Genomic DNA, 16,645 nt, shown 5'->3' with positions numbered 1-16,645 from the left:
GAGAGAAACAGTCTAATTGGTAGTATTATATTAGTTTGATATCTCCTCTGTTACATACCTGGCCTTGTGTCATTGAATATGATTTAATAGCATGATAGTGTCATAGTTTGATTCATAAGAAGCTTCTGTGGTTGGTGCATGTCCAACTTCAACTTTCTTAACTCCTGGCATGGTATACTACTTCCTGTGTTGGCAGAGTCATCCAATATTGATGTATTCCCAGTATACTTGACTGCACACAGGCAGGATAAACATAAGCCCCTTTTTCATAAAGTTCCAGGTAAATTATTGAGATAACCTTTCAGGGGATTCAAGGGATTTTCACTGTTTACACATGCACTGCATTGAGGAGCATTTCCATGTTGTGCCTTTTTGCACATGCCATGGCAATATTGGTATAGGTGGGGCAAGGGACAGTACAGCAGATGTGATGCAACCCTGTTGGATGATGGCTGTAAAACTCAACAGAAGATGGGGCAAGGCCACATGTAGGTGTAAGCGGCAGAAGACGTCTATTAATATTCTCAGGAACATGGCGGGTGATGAGATGTTTTTGTGCATCGCCAGAAGAACTTGTATTGTCACAGAATCAAATACATCATCAGCGGAGTCCCGATTGGTTCGCTCACTCCATGTGAAAGCATCTTTCATCAGACAGACTGGATCTAACCCTTCACATGCTTGTCTCTGTAATGTTACTGCTTTCATTCTCAACACGGCTTTATTGGCATTTTCCCTGAAATGTTTCTCGATATCAAGGTGGGAAATTGATACTAGTGATTTCCCTGAACATCGATCCCTGCTGAGATTCACACTCAATCCCATGCAGGGAATGTTCCTGAATAATTCAGGGACAGACTGTGTGTGTGAAAGGGGCTATGCAGCGCGAACCAGTGAGCCAGCGAAGGATCATGTCTCATCACCTAATTAATGATCTAACTCAAAATCTTACTTATTCTTATTTACAAATGGCTGATGAAGTGTTTCCTAATGGCTCTCTCCTGTTCGCTGATAGCCTATCAGGGTCTGAGAGGTGAGGCAGAGGTAGAGGTCTCTACCCATGCATGACATTGAACACTTGCTCTGTACTTGCTCTGTTGTAATTAAACTAGACACTCCGCTGCTGTGGAGAGGTAGAGCTGGTCCCCCGAATAGCTCCTCTGCCAGAACTGGAAGTTCTTTTAACTCGAAAAAGAAAGTTTAATGGCAGTGAACACAGACCCGGAAAAAACCTTTCAGGACCTCAAGGATTTCACTGCAGTTCCTCTGGTGCTGGTTAGTCTCTCTCTTTTATGGCAGTTGTGGGATTCTGGGGAATGTTCCCAGTAGGATTCCTGCAGGCTTCTGATACACTGATAACTCATTTCCACCAAATATCGTATGTTTCTTGAACTGGTTCTGTTCGGGATTCTTGGAACCTTGGTGCTGTCTAGTGAACAAACCTGCGTTGTTGCCAGTTTCATTGAGTGTAATCAAGGATGTGTCATCAGTGAAGGGTGTTGCACAATGATCAAGGGAAATAAACAGTAGTAGCAGGATGACAGAACATATCATTAACCTGCAAGCTTTTGTTCTGTCATTACAGATACTTGTTTTTATCCAAAATACAACCATGGACCAGCTATCAGTTCATTAAGTTCCCAATCTTTTTAATGTACCCTCTTTGGCATATTTTACAGGCAAGTACCCTCTGATGAGTACAAAACATTTTTGGTAGAAAAGAAAATACCCACATTAAGAGGAACAATACAGCACTGTGTCATCACTGTCTGATTTACTGAACAACAATCTCACAACTGACAAAGACTGCAATGTCACATTTCAAGTGAGAATCCATCACAAGACTCATGGCAAACCAGTTTTTTGTCATTATGCAAAAACCCTAAGGCGGCATTGTTGTTGCATGAACTGTGCCTTTTTGATAAGCTGCACTTATAGATTAGATTAGTGATGAAATCATTTTAGTAATTCTGCATGACTGATCCCCCCTGCAGTACTCCAGAGTACCCCTTTGTATACACAAACTCTCTTTTTCAGAAACACTGCTACACCCACTGATGTCGTCATGGTTTGAGCTTCAGGTCAAGGAAAGCCTCTACTTTTTGGCTCCAGCTGGAAACAAACCTTTTCTAGGTTCTGAACCAATTTATTTTTGGTCAAAGTGGTCTGAGCATTACAAAATTAAGTGCGTGACCCTAAACAGAAGCTGCTCCATGTTGGTGGAGAGGGGATATGAGAGACCAGCATTATGATGATTTAAATGCAAAGAGTCAAATAAGGGAGCAGAGGGGGGATATAAGATAGCGATGAGGGTTGAGGGATCAAGACAGAAGTGCTGGAGGAATTCCTCACAGAGTGAAAGCGAAAGAGACAGACCAGAGGTAGGGGATAAAGTCAGGGAATGAAATAAGAAAAACAAAAGAAAGAGGGCCTCAAACACATACAGTACCTTCCTCGGGGAGTTTTCTCCCCGCTCTCTCTGAGCTGCTTGCTTTTACAGAGAAAAACATTTTTCCTTTGATGGGCTCACAGGCAGAGGACTGCTTCCTTTGCTGATAACTAGGGCTTTTGTTTTCAGTCTAATCAGGAAAATGGCTAAATGACTGGGCGCGTTTGGTAACTTGCACAGCAGCACACACACATTCATAATCCCTGCGGAAATAATGTTTTTGTGGCGTCATGGGTGAAACATGAGAGAAAAGTAGAAAAAAGGGAGAGATGTGTCAGAAATATATACAGTATAATGGTGCATTATATTATTCCTGAAGCTTGACTACAGTAACTGGTACAGAACGGAGTAGCTGCCACTGATATGTGATCTCTTGTGACAGCCTCACCCGATGCTCTCGTCGCGGTCCTGTAGTGCTCGGGAGGTCATTAGCATCACTCAGCATCAATAAAAACGTCCAAGCTTCCCTTGGGACGACTTGTGCTGCCAGTAGTTCCTGAGTCTGTGTGTGTATATGTATGCCCGCTTGTGTTACATGCGGCTGGTGCCCAAGAGTACATGTAGTGTTTTTCTAGCCACCCCCACCCCACAAACTCAGTTCCTCATCTGACATCTTCATCCTCAGCACTGGAACATTTGCATGGCTCAGTAAGCTCAGTCCAGCCCCTGGAGTTGAGGGCCATTAGCATAGAGTTGTGTGTCTTGTTGCTTCATGCATGGACTAGCAGAGCGCCTTTGAACTAGTATGCGGATAGACTGGATGGGGAATCTCTATTCATTATTCATTCCATGGTGGGACGCGGCTTTTAGCTGCAGTACACCAGGGCTTCCCCCTCACTAGTTAGACATAACTGGAGCAAAGAACAGAAAGCCCTGCAAGCACTATATGTGACCACAGGGTTCATTCAGTTTGGACTAGTGGATATAGCTTCAGTACATGTGTGTGTTCATATTGGACTGAATTGGACTAAGAATGTGGGTTTGTTTAGTTTACAAACAAGATGTCAAGATATTTGAACTATGCAGACAAGGAAAGGGGAATTATTATGCAAACATAATGAGCGCAGGAATATTCCTTCTCCATTAGCCTCCAGCTGCTACATCTCTCGGCACTGCACTAAGTGTACAGTCTGACTTTTTAATGAGAGTCTTGTGATTATGCTATGCTAAATTCTGAATCCCATGACTTTTTCACAGCTTTTTTAGGCCATTGTGTACTCACCGTTTACAGCTCTGTCTGATACAAATTGCATTGCTATACCACTAATGTGCCATTCAATGTCAATTCTGTTATTTATTGCCATAAGGAGGAAATATTGCTAAATGAATACTGCATCAATTTAGCATTGCACCACACTGTTGAGGTCACAATGGACAGCTTAAAAAAATCAATGCAGCACAACCAGATATACCGTCTGTTTTTTTTTTTTTTAATCCTTGTTCTTCTGTGTCAAAACCTACATTACCCACAGTGCAACTTTATTGCCAACAGTGCAGATTTGAGTGTGGGTGCTAGCCCCAAGAAGTGATGAGGAGCAGCTTACAAAAGTCAGGTAAACACAGCCCCAGATACTTTTTTTTCCCATTTTCAAACCTTGAAGTCTTCGGTCCCACCTGACATCACTTAAAGCAATTTATCATACTTCACACAGCTCCCTGTGGAGCCACAAGAGGCTTTATATAACCTTGTAACATATGCAGAAGTACTCCTGGGAGGACTACCGCCTACTCCCCAGACTGCCAAGTTAGAAAATGTTCATTGAATGTGTCAACAAAATGTTAACTGACGATCTTATTCACTGCCTAAAATATTCGCTCCTGCAATTAGGGATCAGATCAGATGTAGTCGGTATCAGAATTTAATCGGTTGAACTTTTTAACACATGCACTCACCTTTGCCAGCAGGATGTCCTCTTATAAGGCTGAACGAGAGAGATGCTTTTGGGCACATAGGATATCATGAGAAGCCTGTGTGTGTCAGTTTGCGTACACGCTCATGCATGAAAGAATTACTGTGTGAGTGTGTTTGTTCTTGAGTGGAGATGAGTTGGAACTTTAAATACTCAGGAAATAAATGTTATTTGTTAGAGGCATACTTTGCTGATTTTTAACCAGCTTTGTATCATAACAGTGTTGGTGGTATGTGTAAATGAACTGTGGTAAACTTGCTTCCATCTTACCAACGCCCAATTCTCTTTGCTCCTCTCCCAGTAAACTTTAAAGATTAAATAATGCTCAATTTTGACTAGTCCACTAGTTAGTTAGTTAGGAACATCCCTAGCAAGACAGTATTTGCTTGTAGCATCCAAAGCATTGATTCAACGTTGTTATGTTATGTTAAAGCACTCACAGCTCTTGTTTAAAGCCCAGTTCAGACCAAAGATTTATACCAAGACGAGTTGAAACAGGCATCTACTTGCTATCCGCTGTTAGGCAACACTCTAACAACCTGGCAGTTCACACCAATGCAACTAGATGAGACGGTATGTCATCTCCATGCAACAACTCTCTGTACTTTTGTTCTGATTTCCAGCTTTTCAGGCTTATTTTGTGGCTGAATATAAATCGGAACTTCTCAAAATATGAATGAGGATAGTGATAGTGAGATACTGGCTATAGCTGCATAAATATAAGCACATACACCAAGCAGCAGTAGCAGCCCACCGTCTGACACCAGCACGCCGTCAGGACGGAAACAGAGGGTTGGCAGGGATGATTGGCTGTTGAAACAGGTGATGTGCTTTACATCCTGAAATCAGCTGCCGGCGAATTGACCAACTGCGTTGAAGGTTGAAGCCAGCTTGAGATGAGCTGAGACCAGCCATTTCACACCACTGGAACTTTTCTCTGCAACGTCCGAAAACGGTTTTGTCTCATCCCGAATCTTTGGTCTGTTTTGGGCTTAAGGGTTAAACACCATGGCCCCCCAATGAAGTACTTTTGTTGCCTGAAACTAACCACAGAAGGGACTCAGGATATGAACCCTGGGCCAAAGCATCTAAATCCTGTGGTCTATACACCAACCACCCTTCCCAAACGCCCTCTATATGACTTGCACACAATACAAAAACTTATTTTCTTGCCAACAAACATTGCTAATGTACCGACAAAACCTAATTTGCAGAAGACACAAGTAATTTATAACAAGAATTTCTAGGGGACAGGGTTGCTGTTTTACTTGTCCTTGTGTCACTGTTAATGCTCTTGCAGTACCTCACCACTAAAAGCCTCATTAGCTTGATCAGGGCTCTGAACTCAAGGGCGTGCTGCGGCTAACCAAAGAGAGTAGGAAGAGACCACAGTGAGGTCACTTCCATAAAACTTCCTGAATGCCTCTGTAATCAGGTTTGGGAAGTTAGTGGGTTCAAGGAAGGCATATCTGTTACTTGAGAACATACCACTATCAGGGTGAGGTTTTTAAACTAATATTCATCATACCCAGTACGACAGGATTCATATCCAGAGAGTCACCTGAGAATAAAAGACTCTTTAAAACATAACCTCATGCATTAGGGTGATCCACCTCTGGAGGTCATATTTCAGCTGATACAGTACTTTCCTGACCACTTGACTAAAAGTAAGAAGAGGAACAGCAGATGCCTTTGGATTGTAGACACAAGCTGGAATATTGCGGGTGCTAAAAATAGTTTATGAACTTCACCAGTTTTTAAAATTCAGGGTTGCTCCAGGGAGGTGCTTTCCCATCTCTGAGTTTACTGAATAAATGATGATCTGAGCAGAATATTTTCCTTGCCCGCTTAGAGTTGGAGAGAGGCTGAAAGCTGAAATTTGAGCATCCAAAATTAGCACAGTAGAATCTTCAGCTGACATACTTACTGTATAGGAACTGATTGATTGAGTCTTTGTTTTTCAGCTGGTTTTCACATTAGTGTTGTAGACACAGAGATGTAAAGAAAACATCCTTTCTGTAGGGAATTCTGTATTTATACTTTGTTGTGTGAGCCCTTTGTACGCTCCCATTTCTCTGTTGCTGTTTCTTTGTGTACCCATGTGCATCAGTTTGTGACTACTCTGCCTTAATGAGTCTCTCTCAAGAGTGACACAGTGCCAAACACTGGTACAAGAATCAAGTAGACAAAGTAAAGTAGTCCACTTAAAAGGATCACACAAATTTAAAAGTTAATCAATGTATTTCCTGTTAAGAGAGTTTGTGTTTGTTGTACATCCGAAACACAGCCCAGTGTGTAACAGAAACAAGAGTCTACAGCCACTTTAGCAGCTCTGTGAGGCTGTCCTTGGTTTCAGTGGTGCTTTGAACTAATGCTAAAATCAGCATGCTAACATGCTCACAATGACAATGCTAACATGCTGAAGTTTAGCAGCTATAATGTTTACCATGTTCCGCACCTTGGTTTAATGTGTTAGAATGCTAACACCTGCTAATTATCACCAAAACCCATTAGTTTATAGGTATTTAATCACAAACCAAAGTCTTGGTTGAATTGAAAATGTGACTTGATGGTGTTGCTGTAAGGAAAAGTCAATGCGGTACACTTGTCATTCGACACGTTTGGCAGAGTTTTGCTGGCTGTTGCTGAAACTACAGGCTGTACTTCTGCTCTTTGGTATTACCGCCACCCATACCACCACTGAGGACACAAAGAGTATAGAAGCAGATCAAGTGACAGACTCACTGCGAACTCCGAACTCACTCCGAACTCACTCCGAACTCTGAAATCTGATCCAAGTGCCTTTTCTCTGTTTTCTCTGGTCATATAGCACCAATTTCAAAAGTATTTGTATCTTTTTACTACATAGCAGCATAGCAGTGAAATACTTATTTAAGATTCATCCAAATGACAGTCCAATAGTTGTTCTCATTTTGCAGTGTGGACCAAAGTGGTGGATGAACTAACAGATCAACATTGTCATTCTTAGAGCCATACTGCTAGTGTCACTAAAAAAACAACACCTTTTAATCTCCCACCTATATCTGTGTGGATTTCTGTCTTGAGCGGTGGTGGACAAAATACACAACTCTATTACTTGAGTCAAAGTATAAATACTTCTGGTCAAATATTATTACTCCAATACTAGTGAAAGTTGCTGAGTCAAATTATTACTGCAGTTAAAGCACTGAAGTACTTGCTTTTAAAACAACCCAAATATTCAAAGATCTTTTTTATCTCAATGTATTGTTGTGTATTGTCACAGTACATTTACAGAATCTAATGACACAAAAACAACCCACTTCGACAAACAAACCACCAGCAGAACTGCATGATTGCAATTTATGGACTTTAGCATTTTAGAAAAGAAAAAGAAATCCCCTCCACTGTCTTCAAAGCAAATCTAAAGTGTAATGAGAGCCTTCATAGAAATGTAGTGGAGTCAAACGTACAATATTTGTCTTTAAAATGTAGTGGAGTCAAAATAATAAGTTTCCAAAAAAACAAACTCAAGTGAAGTACAGATATTAAAAAACTGTACTTAAGTACAGCACTCAAGTTAAGGTTTTTGAGAATTCCTGTTCAGTAACCAGCTGGGATGAAGTCAAAGGTTTTGTGTTTTGTGGGTGTAAATTAATAGTTTAATCGCAATACAATATTATACTGATATTTTGGAAAACAATCTGAAAATTGCTGATACAGCATCAAAAAGTCTGCCACATTAATTTCAGTGCAATTCAGGGGCCTGTGATTGATATGACAATATCAGTAGACATCGTCATTGTCTTTCTTTTAGTCGCTTAAATTATCTACCTGGTGTTAGGATGTTAGCAGCGTTTGAATGTTTGGGAAGGAGGTGGGAATGGTGACACATACGGCGTATATTAAAGATGATGATTGGTATTGATGTTTTCACTTTGCGTTGATAATATTGGATTGTTGATCATTGAATTGATATAGCTCCAGATCCTTGTGTCTTTACACCCCTCATATACAGTAATGGTTGTATTCTGGTGAGAAACAGTTGAGGAATGCATAGCTGTTAGCGTTTTGGGGGTACTGTACTGTATAAATATGATACGAGGGTGCTGCTATATTACTGCCAACAGTTTGGATGTACGTTTGTTCGAAGCTTTGTGTTGGGGCAGCTCAGCTCCAACAATAATTATCACCCTTGTTCACAGTTTTTTTTTCTGTTCCCCATAAATACATGCTGTTTAATTAATAATTACAACATATTCACTCCCAGTTTGGGCTATTGTTCTGCAGTTTCTAACAAAACAAACTTGGATAAATAGGCACCAGATGAACAGGAGGTAGATCTTCTATATTTGAAAAAGAAAAAGGAGAGAAAAATCCATCTCAGCAGAAAAGTTTTTAAATGAGGGGTGAGTGCTATCTCCCAGCACACCACCGTCTCTTTTCAAGAAGTTGTGAAGCGGCTTACTTGACAAATGTGTTGTTCTTTATCTGTGCACCATCTGGTCTTCCCCAGCAGAAACCGACGAGCTAATTGCAGTTTTAGTCCAGCCTGAAACAAAATGAGATTTCATTGGATTAACTCGATGAAAAGTCTTGTACCTATCCACACTGCTTCTCTATTTCACAACAGGAGGAAGAGCTTAATTCGAAATTGAGATGGCTATCATGTGGTGTAACTGGCCCTGCTCTTATATAAAAGTAACACTCACTTTTTTTATGGATTAAACTTTATGTCATAGTTTGGAGTGGAACATGTCCAAACATTGTGAAAGGCTGCTGTTATAAATGGTTAGTCTTGCATAGTGAAGATTAATAAAATGGCAAACAACCAACAGTCAGGGCTTGCAGCTGCTACAAATGTTCAAAATACACATTCTGGATGAGGAAAAATTCTGACTGGATTGATGTCAATATGTCGGCACCCGTGGCGTTTTATTTGACACATAGTGTAAATGAGATTGAGATGAATTCAGAAACACTGGAGCATGCAGATAAACTGACACCCGAGAAACAGAGCGGTGATGGAAATGAAAACAGGGGCGGACAGTCCAATTGGAAAAAGTAAATTGAGACTGGGTAGGGGTGGCGGTGGTGGGTTGGATAAAGTGGGCGTATCAGTGAATTGGACAAGATCGAGTTTCTCAGCAGAACCAGCTTATCAGAGATTCTGTTTCATCTAGTCTGTCAAACAGATAACACATCCGGTATACAGTACAGGCCAAAAGTTTGGACACACCTTCTCATTCAATGCGTTTTCTTTATTTTCATGACTATTTACATGGTAGATTCTCACTGAAGGCATCAAAACTATGAATGAACACATGTGGAGTTATGTACTTAACAAAAAAAGGTGAAATAACTGAAAACATGTTTTATATTCTAGTTTCTTCAAAATAGCCACCCTTTGCTCTGATTACTGCTTTGCACATTCTTGGCATTCTCTCCATGAGCTTCAAGAAGTAGTCACCTGAAATGGTTTCCACTTCACAGGTGTGCCTTATCAGGGTTAATTAGTGGAATTTCTTGCTTTATCAATGGGGTTGGGACCATCAGTTGTGTTGTGCAGAAGTCAGGTTAATACACAGCCGACAGCCCTATTGGACAACTGTTAAAATTCATATTATGGCAAGAACCAATCAGCTAATTAAAGAAAAACGAGTGGCCATCATTACTTTAAGAAATGAAGGTCAGTCAGTCCGGAAAATTGCAAAAACTTTAAATGTGTCCCCAAGTGGAGTCGCAAAAACCATCAAGCGCTACAACGAAACTGGCACACATGAGGACCGACCCAGGAAAGGAAGACCAAGAGTCACCTCTGCTTCTGAGGATAAGTTCATCCGAGTCACCAGCCTCAGAAATCGCAAGTTAACAGCAGCTCAGATCAGAGACCAGATGAATGCCACACAGAGTTCTAGCAGCAGACCCATCTCTAGAACAACTGTTAAGAGGAGACTGCACCAATCAGGCCTTCATGGTCAAATAGCTGCTCGGAAACCACTGCTAAGGAGAGGCAACAAGCAGAAGAGATTTGTTTGGGCCAAGAAACACAAGGAATGGACATTAGACCAGTGGAAATCTGTGCTTTGGTCTGATGAGTCCAAATTTGAGATCTTTGGTTCCAACCGCCGTGTCTTTGTGAGACGCAGAAAAGGTGAACGGATGGATTCCACATGCCTGGTTCCCACTGTCAAGCATGGAGGAGGAGGTGTGATGGTGTGGGGGTGTTTTGCTGGTGACACTGTTGGGGATTTATTCAAAATTGAAGGCACACTGAACCAGCATGGCTACCACAGCATCCTGCAGCGACATGCCATCCCATCCGGTTTGCGTTTAGTTGGACGATCATTTATTTTTCAACAGGACAATGACCCCAAACACACCTCCAGGCTGTGTAAGGGCTATTTGACCAAGAAGGAGAGTGTGATGGAGTGCTGCGGCAGATGACCTGGCCTCCACAGTCACCGGACCTGAACCCAATCGAGATGGTTTGGGGTGAGCTGGACCGCAGAGTGAAGGCAAAGGGGCCAACAAGTGCTAAACACCTCTGGGAACTCCTTCAAGACTGTTGGAAAACCATTTCAGGTGACTACCTCTTGAAGCTCATGGAGAGAATGCCAAGAGTGTGCAAAGCAGTAATCAGAGCAAAGGGTGGCTATTTTGAAGAAACTAGAATATAAAACATGTTTTCAGTTATTTCACCTTTTTTTGTTAAGTACATAACTCCACATGTGTTCATTCATAGTTTTGATGCCTTCAGTGAGAATCTACAATGTAAATAGTCATGAAAATAAAGAAAACGCATTGAATGAGAAGGTGTGTCCAAACTTTTGGCCTGTACTGTATGTGTTGCAGTACTCAGATCCTTCACTCAAGTAAAAGTGGAAATGATTCAATATAAAAAAAACACCCCAACACTTGTCTGCTGTTTTGCCATTCTGAAACCACAACACTAATGTGTAAACCTCACTGAAATCAATGAGTCATAACATTGATTTCTATACAGTAAATGTGCCAACTGTTTATTCTCCAGTGCCAATGTTGGTTGCTCAGATTTCAGCAAACAACTGTAAGTGGGCAAAGAAAATATTCTATGCTCTGATCATCATTTATTCAGTATACTCAGGAGCTCAGAAGAATGGGAAAGCACCTCCCTGGAGCAACCCTGAATTTTGAAAACTGGTGAAGTCCATAAACTACGTTAGGCCCCAACAATATTCCAGCTTGCGTCTAAAGTCCAGAGGCAACGGCTGCTCCTCTTCTTTGTAGAAGTGGTCAGCAAAGTACTGTATCAGCTGAAATACGACCTCCAGAGTTGGACCACCCCGATGCATAAAGTTATGTTTTAAGAGTCTTTTATTCTCAAGTGACTGATAGATATGAATTCTTTATGAAGGGACTAAAAAGACTACAGAGATGAAAAAACGACCACAAAGAATAGAATTTTAAAGTTGTAGCTGGGTTGAGTTCGAGTTCATTTTAACTACTGTATATTGCTGGGTAGTTTAATCTATAATAGTGCATCCTAGTTTTTGAACTGATTGTATGTTTGTAAAATTTGAACCTGGAAACAAACTAGTAACTATAGCTGTGTAAGTATAACTATAGCAACTTATCCTCATACAGCGGTTCCAATAATATCTTACGAAAACGCACATACAACTCCTCGTACGATATCTAATGATTTAGAACCAAGTGATGTTATGTACTTGATGTAAAATTAAATATAAATATAAGGTTACTGTATGTAGGTGAAGTGAAGCTACTGTTGCACTGGTGGACCCTCTTGTATCTAGGGCTGCCTCCGACTAAGAATTTTCCTAGTCCACCAATAGTCATCATTTAGAGCCATTAGTGGACTAGTCGCCCACCTGTTTACAATATTAATGTGATCATTAGTTTATATATTTTTGGTGGGGCAGCACAATGGATTGAGTTCAAGGTCTGAGAAAGAATAGTATAGGCATGCTAATGGGCATGTAGCTACTTCCATGTTTCAGATGATACGTCATGTTTGTAGTCGACGAATGAAGATGAGTTTACATATCACCTTGGGTTTGTCCTTCACCTCCTCAAAATGATCCCACACTTTGGATTTCCTGCCCGACATGCTATACACTAGCCTGTGTAATAACCGCAGATACCAACCCTGTAAAATTTGGGGCTGTACACATGCAACGTCTTTACCTGCCTGGAAAACGGGAGGTCGGGCGCTGGGTGCTACTGTTGTGCCTTTTTTGTGCCAGCTTTCAAGAGCGCACCAGCAAGTTGTGTCTGAGGTTGCTAAGCAAACTTAAGAAGCATTGTATAGCCTATTTACCTGAAATCCTGAGTGCAGAGCTGATCTTCTTCCAGGCGCTGTTTATAAGTGTGTAGGCCTATCGTCCGTGGGACAGATATGAAGCTCTGGGTACCTGGTACCTGTCAGCTGTGATTGGTTTGTAACATGACTCACATGTTCTGGTCATATAGGTTTTGATTTATTTCGACAATGTGCAGCTCCTGATAGAGTTTTTCTTTTTAATTTATTTATTTTTCTATGACTAAGCCACCAATGAAAACTTGCCGACTAATGACCTTTATGGTCGACTAATGTTTGATTGACTACTAGGGGGCAGCCCTTCTTGTACATACATTACAGCAAATCCCCAGAATACAGAGAAAACTCCTTCTCACCATCCTAAATATTAAACAGCCTATATGGAGCTGGCTGGTAAAGCCTGCTGTAATGAGAGGATGGTGTATACTGCCTATTTCAGCAGTCTGGCCTCATCTCTTTTATCCAGTAAGAATGCATGTAAGCCTGCAGAATCCAAGGGCAGAGGACTGAATCATCATATGATCACAACAAGGCTGTAAACTCAACATAAAAGACTACATCCTGCATAAAGAATGCTCTCACTGTAACATCTAACACTTCCCCCAACCCTTGTTGTAAGTGAATATGAAAGATAGAGCATATTGTTCATAATTAATCATGAAAGTGTTTTCATCCTTTGTGTCCATGGCAACAGTCATGAGATATCAAAGGATGGTGAGCAGGGGGAACTGAGGACGGCCCGGTCATATATCTGCTCGCCACAATGCTCCAGAGTGGGATCACAGCAGTAATAGCAGCTCTTCAGTTGAGTATTTAGCCCCTCTGATTGGCCACTGTGGCCTCAAGGCCTCCGGTTAGTGAGATCATACCTGTCACTTTTAATGAGCGGCCTCACTTCGTCAATTAGGCTGTGTACAGTGCAGAGGGTTAGAGGGGGTAGCTGGGGATATTAATATGTGTTCTTCAGACAGGCTCAAAAAATAGAGTAGAGAGGAGAATCTAAAATAAGACCAGTGGTGTTGTTTTTATATTAGTGCAGTGGTGATTGCTTTTCAGATTACAATTGCACTATTCTTTATCCATATAATGTCTGATACATTTTGATAAAGTGAGTCAGACTGAATGTTAGAGTAGGCGCATTGCAGCAGTTTTACGTCAGTCAGTGTTCGAGGCACAGTGACTACTTGACAGCTTCAAATCTTTACAAACCAAAACAAGAACACGGTAGAAATCAGATTTGTGATTTTTATTTAAAGCTTTGCACACCCTCACCGGTGTTTTCATTTATTTTGCAGGCTGATTAGACCTCTGCTCCGATTTTTACTAATGATAATTATAGAAGCACAGTGTTTCCCACCATAAAGCTGCAGTCAGACCAAAATCCACCTGGGGAAATGTACTGGCTCAGTGTGTTAACAAAAGCAGGGGACTCTAAGTCTAGGAGCTGGTGTGGTTAGCAGGCAAACAAAAGCAGTCCTCAAAGCTGTAATATACAGCATTTTCTCATGTGCTTATGAAAATATGTCACTGATTAAAAGTGCACACACACACACACACACACACACACAAACACATATGTTTGCTGTTGCATTAATGAGTTTTTGAGTTTAAAGAAAGTTTCCATTTGCTAATTGAAAAGTGTTTTACATACTGTATGAATAATGTTCAGTTACATCAAGAGAGGATTGCAGAGGATTCACAAAGAGCGAAGAGGATACATGAATGATGGTCTTAGAGGAATACTCCACACACAAAATTGTCATTTGTTTATCAGTTACTCACCCTGTGTTATGTTTAATTCTTGAAGAAAATTTGGATTTTCTCACAACTCCACTGTGGACGAAGAATCCAAAAACTGAAAAAGAAATTCAAAAGGGGGGTGTGTTTAACAATAGCAAAACCGTATCAAAATATAAGTTTACTAGGGTTGTACCCGACTCAGAATTATGTCAGTTGAACTGGGCTACGAACATTTGACTTTAAGTTTCTTTTTTTTTTCATATAGAGGTTGAGAATTTGAACAGGGTTCAGTGTGATGTTCAGGGTGACAGCGATGTTCATGTAATAAATTAACAAGCCCAGTCGGCCCTCTGAGCTAATGCATGCTGACTACGCTAACAATGAATCGGAACTTCAGCTTTCTAGTGGCAGCCCAACAGTTTACAAACTCTCACACAGCTTGTGCAGTATAATCCAATCTATGTGCTCAGTGCTTCACAAAAACGTGCGTTTTCGCTAAAACCTTTCTATTTAAAACACTTCCGCATATGAGTAGTGTCTGGACAAGTGACCGCGTTTTATTTCTTCTCAGTGGAATGCACAAGTAGAGTTCAAATGCATGCGTTTTGGGCTCTTCGTTCACCGTGGAGGCATGTGAGAAAAACAAAGTTTACTTCATGAATTAAGCATAATACAGGGTGAGTAACTGATAAACAAACAATCATTTTGTGAGTGAAAATGTGTATTCAAGTCCAAGTTTTTGGCTGAGTCATAAGCGACTTGAGGTGACGCTACTGTTGGCCCTTGTTGTCATTAGTTCTTTGATGTCGATTTGGTGTGTCTGGGCGTTAATACTCGACTGCAGAAATGATTGACTTCATCATATTTGTACCAGTTTAATATATATTTTAATATCACTTTAATCTGTAGCCTAAAGGTCACAGCACGCTCTTAAAATCGTCCAACATCTCTGGGATCTTTATTGGTCCACCTAAAAAAAGTTATTTGTCACCAGCAGCCTTACAGCCTGTTAAGAACAGGAATTGTCTCAGCTGACAGGAAATACAGCTATCCCATTAAGGTTTTATCGGGGTAACCATGGCAATGCTGAATCAAACCTAATGACTGTCCATAATTTCATCTGGTGTGTTTTATTCAAGTGCGTGCATCCATCCAGCAGGCGGATGTAACATGGCAATGTTGCTCAGGGATGGCAGATTAAAATTAAACATTGGGCTGAATCACGACATCACATCATCATTTCATTTATTCATGTCTATTGTGGCTGTTAAATAAATGAATACATCCGGGTAAAGGACATTTGGGGTGAGTGTGTGTCTCTACCTGGGGAAAATAGAGATGAAAAGTAGGAGTATGAGCCTTTAAATTTTTAAACTTTGCTTTTAAATACCTCCTTTTTTTTTTTTTAGAAAGTAAGAAAAATAAGTTTATTGGCGAACTGCTTAGCTTGACAAATGTGAATATTTTGGAGCTTAATGTTGCATAGCACTATCTGAAATTGCTTTCTTCTGAGAAAAATTGCACCTTTTTCAAAAATGCAGGAGTCAATACTGCAAGAGTATTGTGTTTTGATTTTTGTTACCCTGTAGCCAAATTCCATTCGATTGTTAAAAACTTGTTCACAGCCGAAACACACTTAACTCTTTCCACTTTCTCGCTTAATAAATTCTCTGCTCTCATTTTATTCATCGGCCATGTGTGGGTATTCAAACCACTGTAAGCACTTCTGCTCGTCATGGTGGCTGTGAAGGCATTAGGCAGCATAAACAGCTTACTCCTTCATGTTGAGGATTCATGCATGCGTGTGTGGAGAATGTGGACTCTGGAGATAAGTAGTCTTGGACAGCAGTGAATGAAGACAGGCATAATGGAGATGACATGGCTGTGAGTGGAAGCTTGGTTGGTACATCTGTGTTTGTATGTGTAGAAAAGAGAAAAGGTGGAATGAGAACCTGCACCAACACATGTGCATGTGTATTGTCTGTGCAGTCACAGATTAAAATGAGTGGTTATCCTCCTCTGGAGAAATTAATGTGGCTGCCTAGAGTCCCCAGTGTTGGATGAAGAAAACATAATCAGGTTTGCAGTTGTGTGTATGTGTCATTTTAGCTACAGTGTGCTCCGGTATGTGTATATTAGACATCGTTCCCTCCATTACCAGTGTGCGCTGTCATCCGTGCAACATTAACACCATGCTGGGGCTCCTTTTCTCTTCCCCCTTTCTCTCGGCTGTGCAAACACACTGGA

At 40.9% G+C, this 16,645-nt stretch overlaps 1 protein-coding gene across 20 annotated transcripts in view; it reads left to right on the top strand.

Moving 5' to 3' along the window:
* otofa (otoferlin a) overlaps positions 1 to 16,645 on the top strand; it is a 136,070-nt gene that overhangs the window by 11,561 nt on the left and 107,864 nt on the right. The gene's annotated exons all lie outside the window — the stretch shown is intronic.

The sequence above is a fragment of the Epinephelus lanceolatus genome, chromosome 13 (assembly GCF_041903045.1).
Source record: "Epinephelus lanceolatus isolate andai-2023 chromosome 13, ASM4190304v1, whole genome shotgun sequence".
Classification (NCBI taxonomy): domain Eukaryota; kingdom Metazoa; phylum Chordata; class Actinopteri; order Perciformes; family Serranidae; genus Epinephelus; species Epinephelus lanceolatus.
This window is presented reverse-complemented; position numbering and strand designations above follow the sequence as displayed.